This window comes from Equus asinus, chromosome 20 (assembly GCF_041296235.1).
Source record: "Equus asinus isolate D_3611 breed Donkey chromosome 20, EquAss-T2T_v2, whole genome shotgun sequence".
Taxonomy (NCBI): domain Eukaryota; kingdom Metazoa; phylum Chordata; class Mammalia; order Perissodactyla; family Equidae; genus Equus; species Equus asinus.
In genome coordinates, this window is record NC_091809.1 from 108,096,148 (window position 1) to 108,108,537 (window position 12,390).

Consider the following 12,390-nt stretch of genomic DNA (forward strand, 5'->3'; position numbering starts at 1 on the left):
TTAAGCAGTATCGATTTAGATGGTCAATGAATGATATTACAAAACAATTCAGAGATAAAAGATGCTTTCAAAGGGCAAGACCAGTGAATTATAATGTAACAGCTAATGAGAAGTTCATTGATATGGTTTCAAATTCCATTTTACAGCTAAACTTTAGGGAACTACCGCTCGTCAACCTTCGGTGTACTAGCAAGGAAGACAGTGTGCAATATTTTGATTTTTTTATGTTCTTCAACCAGAGTAGGACATCACAACAAACTGAATGCAGAAGCCTATGTGGCAATGGAGCTCTCTTTTACTAAGCCAGACATTACAGAGATTTGCAAAAATATAAAACGAGTCCTGAGACAAAAAAGTTTGAGAGCTATGACACTGCCTATTTCACTTCTCGAAAATAAAACAGATGTGCTTACAGTTCTGCCCTCAAGTAATTTCTCTCTTAGAGGGAAGGGAAAGCTAAAAAACAGGTTAACATACAAATTTTAAAAATACTTATAGTTGGAGAAAAATGCTTTGGAGTAAATACAGCCAGGATTATGATGATGATAACTAGAGAGAGCATAAGAAGGGTGTTACTTTAACTGGGCTGGTCAGGGAGGGTCTCCTTGGAGAAGTGACAATAAGCTGAGATGTGAAGGATGAGAAGATGTCAGCAGTGCAATAAGCTAAGCTCAGAGAACAGTGATTTGGGCATGGGGAATAGCAGTGCAAAGACCCTGAGGCAGTAAAACGTTTGGACTAGATTCCAGCATTGCATCATTCCAAAGCCCATGCTTCACTTGCCTTCTCATAAACCACAACTGATTTCTCTTCGGCCAGCTATGCTCTGGCCCTTGGAACAGTCCATCTGGAAAATGGAGCGGAGATTGTTTTGATTCTTCCTAAACGACGGCTTCGTATTCAGTTAGTTGCCAGGTTAATCAGGCGCTTGCAGACAGCCTCCCCTTGCTCTAAGGAGTAGAGCTCTCAGGAGCAACGCCGGGCAGCAGTGCCAGGAAACCACTGTTGCAAGAAGTAGGAACAGGGTGGAATTTAATTTTACAGGGAGACGACTTAAATGGGACCTATAAATTATGCAGCTCTTTTTCTATACCTTGGCCTCAGCCTGGAATTTTTCAAAATAAATTATTTGAGCCAATTTCACTGTGGTTGCAAATATTACATCGTGCTCTGTGGTCTCTGAAGCTTGTGTCTTTTGCTGACCTGGCATTTTAAAAAGCTGCGGAGACCTCCTGAACACAGTGGTGATTCCCAGTGAAAGTGTTCTTGCTTTTCCCACTCCCCAAGACACTTACGGAGGGCTTAGAAGAAGAAAGCTGAACAACACCTGTGGAGTAAGTGAAGGAAACAAGAAGCATTATTTCACTAAATGATGGGATTTCCTTATATTTCCAAAAGTCAGAAAGTAATATATCACCTCTCCTTCTGGAGTCAGACTTTATGAAGCAGTGATTGTGCAAACACGAAGGGAACACCCGAGTCACTATCCCAGCGCACATTTCTCTGTGGAGGCACTAGAGCGGACGCATTGGAGACCAGGAAGAGGAAGCTGCACACTGGTCAGCATGACCCCAAACAGATGGGTGGCCAGGACAGGTCCCGCAACCAGCAATTTGATTTGTAGGCGACATCTCTGATAACAGCCTTGCAGTGAAAAGAGCCTGTGTTCACAGCTGGATGTCCTGTAGGGGAACCACAAGGACTTTCTCCCCATGATCCATGATGAGACAAGTGACCTCAGGCTTCTCTTCCGTCCTTATTCTCAGAGTTTCAGTTATTACCCTTATGCCAGTGACTCAAATATTTATTTCCTTCCTTTTCAATTGTATACTGGATGTTTCACCACATAACCACACGTCCAAAATCAAACCACATATCCAAAATCACTGCCATTGCCCTGCCCTCAAGGTTGATGTCATCTTCTCTCTTCCCATTTTTGCACATGGCTGCTTTTATTTTCCAGTTTTTGGGAGTCAAAACCTGGAAGCTATTGATGGTTTGTATACTTTATTGCTCACATTGAACCTGCCAATACCACACTGTAAATATATATGTTTGGGGGAACCGACATGTAAGCCTTGATCCGGGAGAGCCTAGAGCTTGTAAGCTTCAAGGCAGCCGTCCTAACATGATCCGAGGAAGTCACCCGAATCCAGCTGGGCTTGATTCTCTGTTCCAGAACAGAAAGTTGTGAGAGAGCAACTCTGAGATGAGACTCCGTGGAGTGAAAATCACCAGAATAGAAACACCGTAAAGAGGAGATTCATGAATTTCAATTTGCTAAACTCTCTGAAATGGACTTGGAATTTTAATTTTTTCCTGAAGAGTTTGCTATCTCAGTTATCCCTTTAAAATGTCTTTCATTCTCCTTCCAACCACTACCTGCCATCCTTACCACCACTAGAATCTAAGTTTGTATCATCTCACACATGTTTTATTCGTATACTCCTAGGAATTTTCTCTGTTTGTAATCTTTCCCCATTCCAAGCCATCCTGTAACTGTGACTGTCCATGGCTATCTATTGCTTAGAAATCTACGAAGTCTCCCTTCTTCTACTGTATCAACTCCAAGGCCCTGGATGAACTGAGTAACTGTTAGTTAAGGCAGCTCCGGTTTTAATGTCTTCTCAAAGTGAGTCCTTCAACTTGATCAGCTGTGGAATCCCACAGTATGGACACAATTATTCCTGCTGTTACAGCTTTGAGCAAGCTTTTCCTCCTTTGGAGAATGTCTTCCTCACTTCTCTCCTCACTTCTTTGTATTTTCTCTAACTTTTTTGTATTTTTATGAAAAGCCAAGAATCATTATGAAAAAATCAGTCTATGAAAGAGAGAGATAAGGCACCTAAACTATTATAAAGATGGATACCCAGTTATAGTGTAGAGGAATTTGTTTTAGTGCAATAGTGGTTGAGCTGCTCATATTATCCGTTTATTCAATGTTTTCCTCCAGGAACTTGTGCCAGAGTCTTGGGCAGAAGCAGTGGTTAACAGTAAAAGAAATTCTGCTAAAATTTTGATTGAGACCTTGAATGCTATGCCCTCTAGTCTATAGAGGACCTGGGAGAATAAAGAATAAACTTAAGAAAGGATGACTGGAATATTGTGGATGCACACAGTAGGAGGCAGAAAGCTGACGAGTCACATCAGGAAGGGAGGAGAAGCCAAGAAAACAACAGATGTGACCAACATCCTGACTCGCACTGTCTGAGTGAAGTGAAATGGCTGGCACCGGGACGCGGCAGGGGAAATTGCTACATTCCCTGCATGCACTACACTTGCCTGAGGAAATGGCAAAAATTCCAATGTTAGCTGAGAGGAGTGAATTCACAAGCCCCAAGTTACTCTCTGGGGACTCCATAAACTAGCTGGGAAGGAACAAAATTCAAAGAGACTAAAGTTCCCATGATTCTCATAATTGTGTAGTGAGAATAGAATTAGAGAAATTCAGCTTCGCTACTGTGTTTGTGAATTGATTTAACCCAGAAGCTAATGCAGCGTAGGAAACCCAAGTGTGATCTTCACTCTGGGTGACTGCATGTCCCAATTGCCGGGGGTTTCCCTACTGTGTTTGCGCCTCCTGTAACTCAGAAAATGTCCCCATATGAAAGAAAAATTATAATTTTTCACCCAATTTTTCCTTCCATCCTACAATAGTCACATTTTGAAATGCAAGATGTTCCACTCTGATCACACTAAAGACCCCAAATTCACAGGTCCAGTGAGCTTCAACTTCAGGGCTCTTGTCTTAACACTGGGAAGAAACTTATGGAGATGGGTGCTGATTCTTGGGCTGATAGGACTTTTCTTTTCAACTTCTCAATAGATGCAAAGTTCAGAATCTCTTCTGCTCTTGTCCTACTTTCAAAGTGATTTTTTCTATTCTCACCTTTTGTTTTCTTCTCCTTTTCACCTTCAAAGCCAGTGAGGTGACATCGTTGGGGCGGTAAACAATCATGATCGCCACTAGTGTCCCTTACGTTGTTACAGCAGAAGTTTGCTAAACTCATTCCCCTTTGTTACGCCATTAGAACACCGCAACAATCTTGCAGCTAAGAAGGGTTTATCCACCATTTTACAGATGAGGAAGTCATGCTCCGGGATAGCACGGGAGTTCTCAAGTTGTTCCTCTCAAAGAAGCAGTGTGGGGAATCTGAGGTGAGGCCTCACAATTTTAGTCCTGATTTCTTTCCACTATATAAGGTTGCCTGGAAAGTTTCCCCACGGTTTCCACCATTCTGAGCACTTGGAGGGGAAACTTCTGTAAATTCTGCATGTTTCATCTTGTCACACACAAGTCGTCACTTAGTTCTCAGGAACAGCAAGCCTTGTAAGGGCCCAGTGACGAGCTCAAAAATTACTTTTCTAGTCTATAGTTCAACAATTTTTTAAGTTACTTAGTATTTTCAGGTCTATCTTCAGTCTACTACGAATTACTCTGCGTCTGTTCCACACACCTTCAAGGTGCAGGAGGTATATATATACGTGTGTGTGTGCTATATATGTATAAAGAAGTAGTACACTGGAGGTATGTCTCCTTGCTGGTGTCTGCCAAGCAGCCTTATACAAACATTGTGTGGTTTACATCGGCCAGAGTTTTTGAGCTCCATGGATAAACAAGCATCTCCAACAGTGCCACACTTGAGAAGACACGGTGTACAGCGTGAGAAGATGAGCTTTGTCAGGATTTCACCAAGTACTTCTTGGTTTCTCTTAAGTATATCCTCAACTCCTATTAATATTAATGGATATTCCACATGTTTTAGGAGAAAAAAAAAGTATATTCTTTGGCATAGGAGAAACATAAGAGACTGAACTCCTGAGAAATTCTGATGGCAAGGAATAAAAGTGGAGCACAGTTTCAAGTTGAGTTGTTCTGGGCAAAATGTCCTAGTAGGTTTCTGGGACAATTTTATTTCTTGGACAACAGGGACAAGGAAATGAAGACCTCACTCTCCTCACTTCATTGCACGTGATACTTGATGACCCCGGTAAGGCTCCTTTCTTACGTCATGTAATTGTATTCATTTTATTAGTGTACCCGCCTTCATCCCCGCCACAGTCGTTTCCCTACCACCCCCACCTTTAAGGTGAATCCATTCTAAAGTTTCAATGTGGTCTTAGATATGTATGTATCCCTGAACAAAATATAGCATTATTTTAGGCGTATATGTTTTAGACAAAAATGATTGGCTTCTAGGTCTTGTTTCAAATCTCTCTTCTTTTAAAACTCGAGACTTTTTTATTGCAGTAACGTTGGTTTATAACATTATGTAAATTTCAGGTGTACATAATTATATTCTTATTTCTATGTAGACTACGTCATGTTCACCACTCAAGGTCTAATTACCCTCCGTCACTGTACACGTGTGCCCTGTCACCTCTTTCGTCCTCCTCCCTCCCCTTCTCTTATAACCACCAGTCTAATCTCTGTCTCTATGTGTTTGATTGCTGTTGTTGTTTTAATCTTCTACTTATGAGTGAGATCATACAGTATTTGACTTTCTCTTTCTGACTTATTTCACTTAACGTAATACCCTCAAGGTCCATCCATGTTGTTGCAAATGGCAAGATTTCATCTTTTTTTTTATAGCTGAGTAGTAACTCAAGACTTTTTTTCCTTAAATCTATCAATGTTGTTGTCATCAATCTAATTCATTTCTTCCAACTGCTGCATGGTAGTCCATCACTGCAAATGTATCCATTGCATTTTGCTTATCCATATCTGCAGTAATGGACTTCCAGGTCACCCTGTTTCTCTAAACAGTGCCCTGATGAACTTCCTCATAGCTGTCCTCTTATGGAGCTGCAGGAGAGTTTCTGTCGCATATACTTATAGGAGTAGGAGTATTTGTTTGTGAGAGATACAGTAACTTATTTCACTAGGTCATGCCAAATTACTATCCAGAAAGGGTCCCACTGGCTACACATTCATTAGCAGAGCACAAGGATCCCTCACAGTCTCAAGAGCACTTGGTATAACCCAATTTTATATTTCTGTTAATCTGATGGGTATGAAGTTATTGTTTTAATTCATATTTCAAAGATCACCATAAATTTGTGTATCTCATCATAAAGTTATGTTGTGTTTCATTTCCCATTTTTGATTTTTTATTCATATATTTACTTTATTTTTTCTTTTTTTATTTTTCTAGTTGATTTTCTACTATATTCAAATATTATTCTCTTATCAATAAACCACTCATCTGCTAACTTTTTCTGTAGGGTCCTCTGCTGAAGAGAAGTCTAAATTTTGATTTAGTCAATTCAATCCATTTTCCTCCTTAAAGTTTGTGTTGTTTTACTGTTGTTTAAGAAATGCTTTCCTGTCTGAAGTTTGCAACAATATTTTCCTACATTTTTTCTGTTGGCTATTGGTTTTGTAAGTCAATTTTTCATATTTAGCTTTTCACTTACTTATGGTTTATATTTGTATAATGTATGAGGTAGGGATCCAACTACATTTTTCTCCATATAGTGAGTCTTTTTTTCCCAGGAACATGCACTAAAAATATACTCTTTCCCCAGTGATATTTTTATGCCTCCTGTATCATACAAAAATATATATGTGTAAATTATCTGTGTGCATGTGATATTTGTTTCAGTATTCTCTGTTTTATTTCACAAATCCATTTGCCTATGAGAATATCAGCGCCACAGTTTTTATTAATACATTTTTATAGTTTTCCTTAATACTTGGTTATTCTTAAAGCTCCAATTTACTCTTTTTGTAGTAGTCTTTACTATTCTTGAAACCTTATCTTTCATATACACTTTAGAATCAGTTTTCAAGTACACCCCAAAAGGTTTGCTGTAATTTTGACAAAAGTTCTTGCACAAGATGAAATGGTATCCAGGACATTCACGGTGTGATTGGTCTTCTGTAGGAGCAAGGAGAGTCCATTTGAAGTAACAGAAAGAAGACAGAGCATATGGACACTGATGCCGGCAGTAGCAGACTAAGCGGTAGGAAGATGAAAGTGAGAAGGCTATTGGAATTTTGAGAAGAGAGGTGATGGTCTAAAATGGGAGGAAGCTGCCATCTGACGGTAGAGTAGAATGGGTTTAAAAATAGTCATTCATATAATTTAAAGTGCAAAAGGATCACCAGGAAGCTTACTATTCAGATTCCTGTGGTCCACTCCCAGATGATTGTGCAACAGTTGTGGATCATACTTGGAGAAGATTTGAGTTAGTGAGAATCAAACGGGGCAACAGGGGATGCCATTCTCTAGATTTGGGGCAGCATAAGAGCCATAGATTCTAAGGGGTGTGTTTCTCTCCAAGACTTGGGAAAGATGAAAAGGCAGGTATGTGGATTTCATTTCTAGGCAGGAAGGAAATCCAGACATCAGCAGCTATATTCAGATATATGTGTAGGACAGGATAAGCTGTGGCACCAAGATGTGATGTCGAAGTCATTTGAAAGATAGAGTTCAATGCAAAATAAGCCCATAGTGCAAACAGGTGTCAACCCGAAAGTCCAGGGTGATAAAAACCAAATAGGAAGCAATCAAAGTCAAGTGGACACAGCAAGACGGAGAACACAGCTTGAGAGACAAGAAAAGAAGAGAAATGAAATGAAATGTAGAAACTGAGAACTTTTTATGGCATTTCCCAACTTGCCCATCAATTAGGAGGGCACTGTAGGAATCCCAGTCTGGTCGGCAGTGGCTTCTAAACAGAAGCTGCTTTAAGCCTCAGGTCCATGTGAATTGTGCCTCTCAGATCTGTGCAGTGCACAATTTGCACAACCAGAGATGGCATCTCAAGGGTAATTCTAGAATCAGAGACCCAAAGGTGTCCCTCGAGGTGAGTGCAGAGACCCCTGCCATCAGCTAAAGGCATTCCCAAGGGTACTCTTCCTTCTTTTCATAGGCTAGACCTGAAATCTACTTTTAAAAGTAAAATTTATTAATAACTAATGAATGCCAGCCATTTTTTAAGTGTTTTACATGAATTTTTGTTTAAAACTCACAACAAACTCATGATGTTGATACAAGGACTACTGCACAGCAAACAGAGATACAGACTAAACATATAAAGAAATAAATGAAAATTCTATTATTTTAGTTACTATGACACATGACCTGCTAGAGAAATATGAATTCAACTTAAACCTGAGTGAGAGGAAAAGCATAGCAGAATGTGAATAGTTGAATAATGATAGGCTTTAGGAAATATATAAAATAAATAAGAGTGAAAACATTAGAAAACTGTCTTATTTGGGGCTGGCCCGGAGGCTCAAAGGTTAAGTTCACACATTCCACTGCCGCAGCCTGGGGTTCACCGCTTTGGATCCCAGGTGCAGACATGGCACTGCTTGGCAAAAGCCATGCTGTGGTAGGCGTCCCATATATAAAGTAGAGGAAGATGGGCACGGATGTTAGCTCAGGGCCAGTCTTCCTCAGCAAAAAGAGGAGAATTAGCAGCAGATGTTAGCTCAGGGCTAATCTTCCTAAAAAAAAAACGCAAAACTGTCTTATTTATGGAAACCCTATAGAGTTGGCAAGAGTCTTTAGCTTAAATTTGTTTTTAAAGGGACTTCTGCACAGTTTCAAAGTTGTTTCTAGTGGCATGACTTGTCACAAGTCATTTTCATTCCTCAGAAACCTATGGTGGCAATTAGAAGTCAGGAAATTGGACAAATTAAAATTAAACCAAATTAAAATTCTTGTTGAGCAAGACAAGTAAGTATAAACAGAAAGGGAGCCAAATGTGCCCCGTGTAGATACTTTTCTGACTCATTTGCTTACATACATTCTGCTTATCCCCTGATTTCTTTCCTTTCCTGAAATGGAGATAAGAGGCCTGGAGAACACTATTTCATCAAGCATGCCAGGGTATTTGATTAAGCCAATATGTTCCGCAAATATATTGATTGCTCATCTCGACACGGGAGAAGTTGTGATAAGTTCTGAGTTTCAAAAATATCACAAATTATCAATATCACACAGAAATGAAAAAAAAACTAGTACCTTCATCAGATTTGAGCAAGTATAGCTGGTTCAAAAACAGCTTGAGAGGCTCGATTGAACAGGAGTCTCTTTTTGTGTTAAAAAATAATCCTGGGTGAAACTTAGCAAACCACAAGAATGACCGCCCAGCTGTGGAAGCTCTCGGAAGTTCTGAGCCATTGCACATGTTGATGGTTGATCACTGCATATGCTTGATAGGATTCAAAGTGCATAAGGCACTGTCTTATCAGAGTCCTCCCGACCAGAGAGATGAAATAATGAGCAGGCGAGATTTTTACAAGGAAGACTAATATTGTTTTTGGCATTGATTAGAAAGGCAAATGTGACATGATGAGAAATCTCCAGATGAAAATTGAGAAGTTCTGAGTTCAAGTTCTGACTCCGTCACTATCAGCCATGTAGGTCTCAGTTTTCTCGACTATCAACTGAAGCTGTTGAATTTTATTATCCTGAGTTTGGGGTAGTCTGACATAGGATTAAGGACTCAGGCTATGGAATCAGACTTGACTCTGGATTTGAAGTAGTCCTCCCTTGCCAAGAAACTGAGTATAACTCACCTTAAAACTCACTGTTAAGTAAAAGCACTAGCGTATCCAGGATTGGAAGCCAAACCAGTCACCAGGATGAAAGGCATGTCCCTCCAGCGCTGACCTTCAGTTGGCATGCTGCTGCATGTTTGTACCATAGTTAAAATATTGAAATACTTCCTTTGGTCTGAAAAAGTCTCTGCCCCAAGCCAGCCCACAGACCTCCCCACAATCTAGCAACTAAAGCACACAAACTTGGCATAGCAAGGGACTTCCAGGACAGTGATCTGGGGCTAGCCACAGTGTCCATTCTGATTGTTTGGTGTCCATGCTAAACCAGCTACTAAATATTTTTGTTAGTACCTTGCTTCTACCCCAGTGAATAGGGCATCTTCTGGTTCTTTCGCTAACCAACCGAGGCTCAGCCGCAAGAAACCAAGGGAGGAGTGAGGGTTTTCCTTCTTTAGGTCACTCCCACGCAACCCTCCCACTTTACCCGCAGCTCGTCCCAGGAAAAGGAAGCAGGTGTAACAAACCTGAGCCTGGGTTTCCCACAGCAAGAAGCTATGAAGTGTGTGGTTCAGCACGTCACGGGGTATTTCTGTTTAAAGCAACGTGGTGAGGTGAATGTGCACAGGGTTTGGTGCTAAGGAGATCTGGACCCAAACTCGATTTCTAACTTGTTTACCAGCTACCTATCTCGAGCAACTTATTTACACTTTTCTAGGCTTCTGTTCCTTCATCTATAAAATTTCAATAATAATCAGAATGGCCAACATCTATTCTGCAGTTACTAGGTGCTGAATGGTTTATACAAATCCTCTTATTTGCCCCTCACACTAACCCTATGGGGTAGGTAGTCTTTCCTTCCCATTTTACGGTGAGGGAAGCAAAATTCAGAGAGCTTGAGTAGCTTTCCATTGGTCTAGATCCCACAGCTATTAATGGGAGAGCCAGAATGTGGACCAGTTAGTCTGATTCTTGAGCTCATGCTCTCAAACCCTGCTGCAAATAATGCAAACTGCTCTCTAGGGGAGCTATTATCGTAATGGTCACCAGATCTCTAAGAACAGGAATCTTATTTCCTAACAAGTGCTAATATGTTTATAGCCACAACAGAGCTAGCCCTCTGAAAACTACCCTAGAAAATGCAGGCTGTCTGTTTATCATCTCTCTAGGCTATCTTCCAGCTGGATCATTCCCCAACGATGTCAAGCATCACATCTTCAGAAGCTCCATAAGCATAACAGTTTCTAGTACTCATGGAACTGATTACAGCGCCTATGGTCAACGTCTAGCCTATCCAGAGTATGAAATTCTTGTGTTCAAGGCCAACAGAGAAGATTTTGATCCTGAGGGAATAAAAGCAAGAAATAAACTTCAGAGATTGCAGTATATAATGAAAAGCAGCTGCCACATGAGAGTCTGCTTTGACTAACTGTAGAGTCCATATATGGACTGAGTGTTTTGGGTCCTGGTATTCAGCTTTCAGGCATGCCTGATCTACCTCCCAGGTTATTAGCTGAGACCCAAGACAGTCTCTTTCTCTGAGTGCAAATATTACTTATTCCTGTCCTCTCTAAGTAGAAGAGAAGTTACTTAGAACCTAAGGAAAGCATGAAAATACAAAAAGGAGCACTTCTCTTAGCCCTTCGGTGCTCCCAGATGCTCTCAGGACAGTGTGTCCTGAGAGGTCAAACAGCTCTGAGAACAGGGGTGTAGCCTTGGTGTGCATGAAAGGTGGAAGAAATCTGACCCAAGATAGAACATTCACCATATAGATTCTATGGAGCATGTACACCACTTTGCTGAAAGTCTTGAAGCGGTTATTTTGCAAATAAATTCCACATCTGTGTCATGATCTTACTCAGGTTCATTGGCTGCATAAACCATATCAACCTTTTGTTGCAAGCCCAACGTTAGATTCAGAATTTGAGTCATTCATGCTTTTAATAAGCGTTTATTACCAGGCTCAGGTCCTATTCTCAAGAAGCATACAGCTTGACAGGCAAGATGAGATTAGTACACAGATGTCCAGGACACAGACTCTGAAAGAATGAGTAGGAGAATGGCAGAGAAAGGGCTGCAGAATAGACGGATGATGGAGCACGAAGGACTCCACATGACACAAAAGGATTGTTTTCAGCATGAAGGAGAATGGGAGCCACTACACTCCCCTTTGTGTGTTAGCTCACTCTTTTAGCAAGGTGGAACACGGATTGGAAAGTGGAGACACCAAGAGAAGATCGTAAGGAACAATTCTAAAAGGAAATAAGGAAAACTTCAACTGAAACTGGAAATATGGAGAGAGGATAATAGCTAGAGAAGGAGGGAGGGGCAGAGCTGGCAAAGGATTTTTAGAAGAGGAAAGATTATGGAGCAGAGAGAGTTTGTGCAGAAAGGAAAGAACCAATAGAAAAAAAATGCTGAGGATCCGGGGAAGAGAAGGTTAAATGGTAGATCAAGACAGCTGAATAGATAGGAGGTTCTAGAATCCAGATCATGGGCAAAAGGATACTCTTTGGAAAAAATAGGGAACTTGTCCTGAAACTAGAGTGATGTGAGCAAGAATGCTTGTGTATGTATCTGCTTAAAACCTTTCTGTCTTGGCTGTTAAATTTATTGGCTTTCCTTCAGTACGTGATCATTAAAGCTGTGCAAATAACATTCCCAAGACAAGAACTTCTTCCATTTTTAAAAAATAAGTGAGTGATGACTTCTCTACCCCCATGAATTGATTCACAAATTATAGATTTTTTTCATTTCATAGTTATAGAACATTAAAATATACTCATTCCATACATAATTTCGTATAGAAATTATTTAATCAAAATTAGCATCTTTTAAAACTGGAAAGAGGTGTTCCTGTTTTTCCCAAAGCTCAT

The 12,390-nt window shown here is 40.4% G+C and overlaps 1 long non-coding RNA gene across 2 annotated transcripts; it reads left to right on the plus strand.

The window, feature by feature from the left end:
- Positions 1–387: 387 nt before the first annotated feature.
- On the plus strand, positions 388–12,177 carry LOC123279033 (uncharacterized). 2 transcript variants are annotated; one of them, XR_011495963.1, is made up of 3 exons: positions 388–4,991; positions 6,888–7,012; positions 10,684–11,368. It is a non-coding gene; the product is annotated as an uncharacterized lncRNA (long non-coding RNA). The 2 variants fall into 2 exon arrangements; XR_006516824.2 differs by having other exon boundaries at positions 1,468–4,991; positions 6,888–6,966; positions 10,684–12,177.
- The last annotated feature ends 213 nt before the right edge of the window (positions 12,178–12,390 follow it).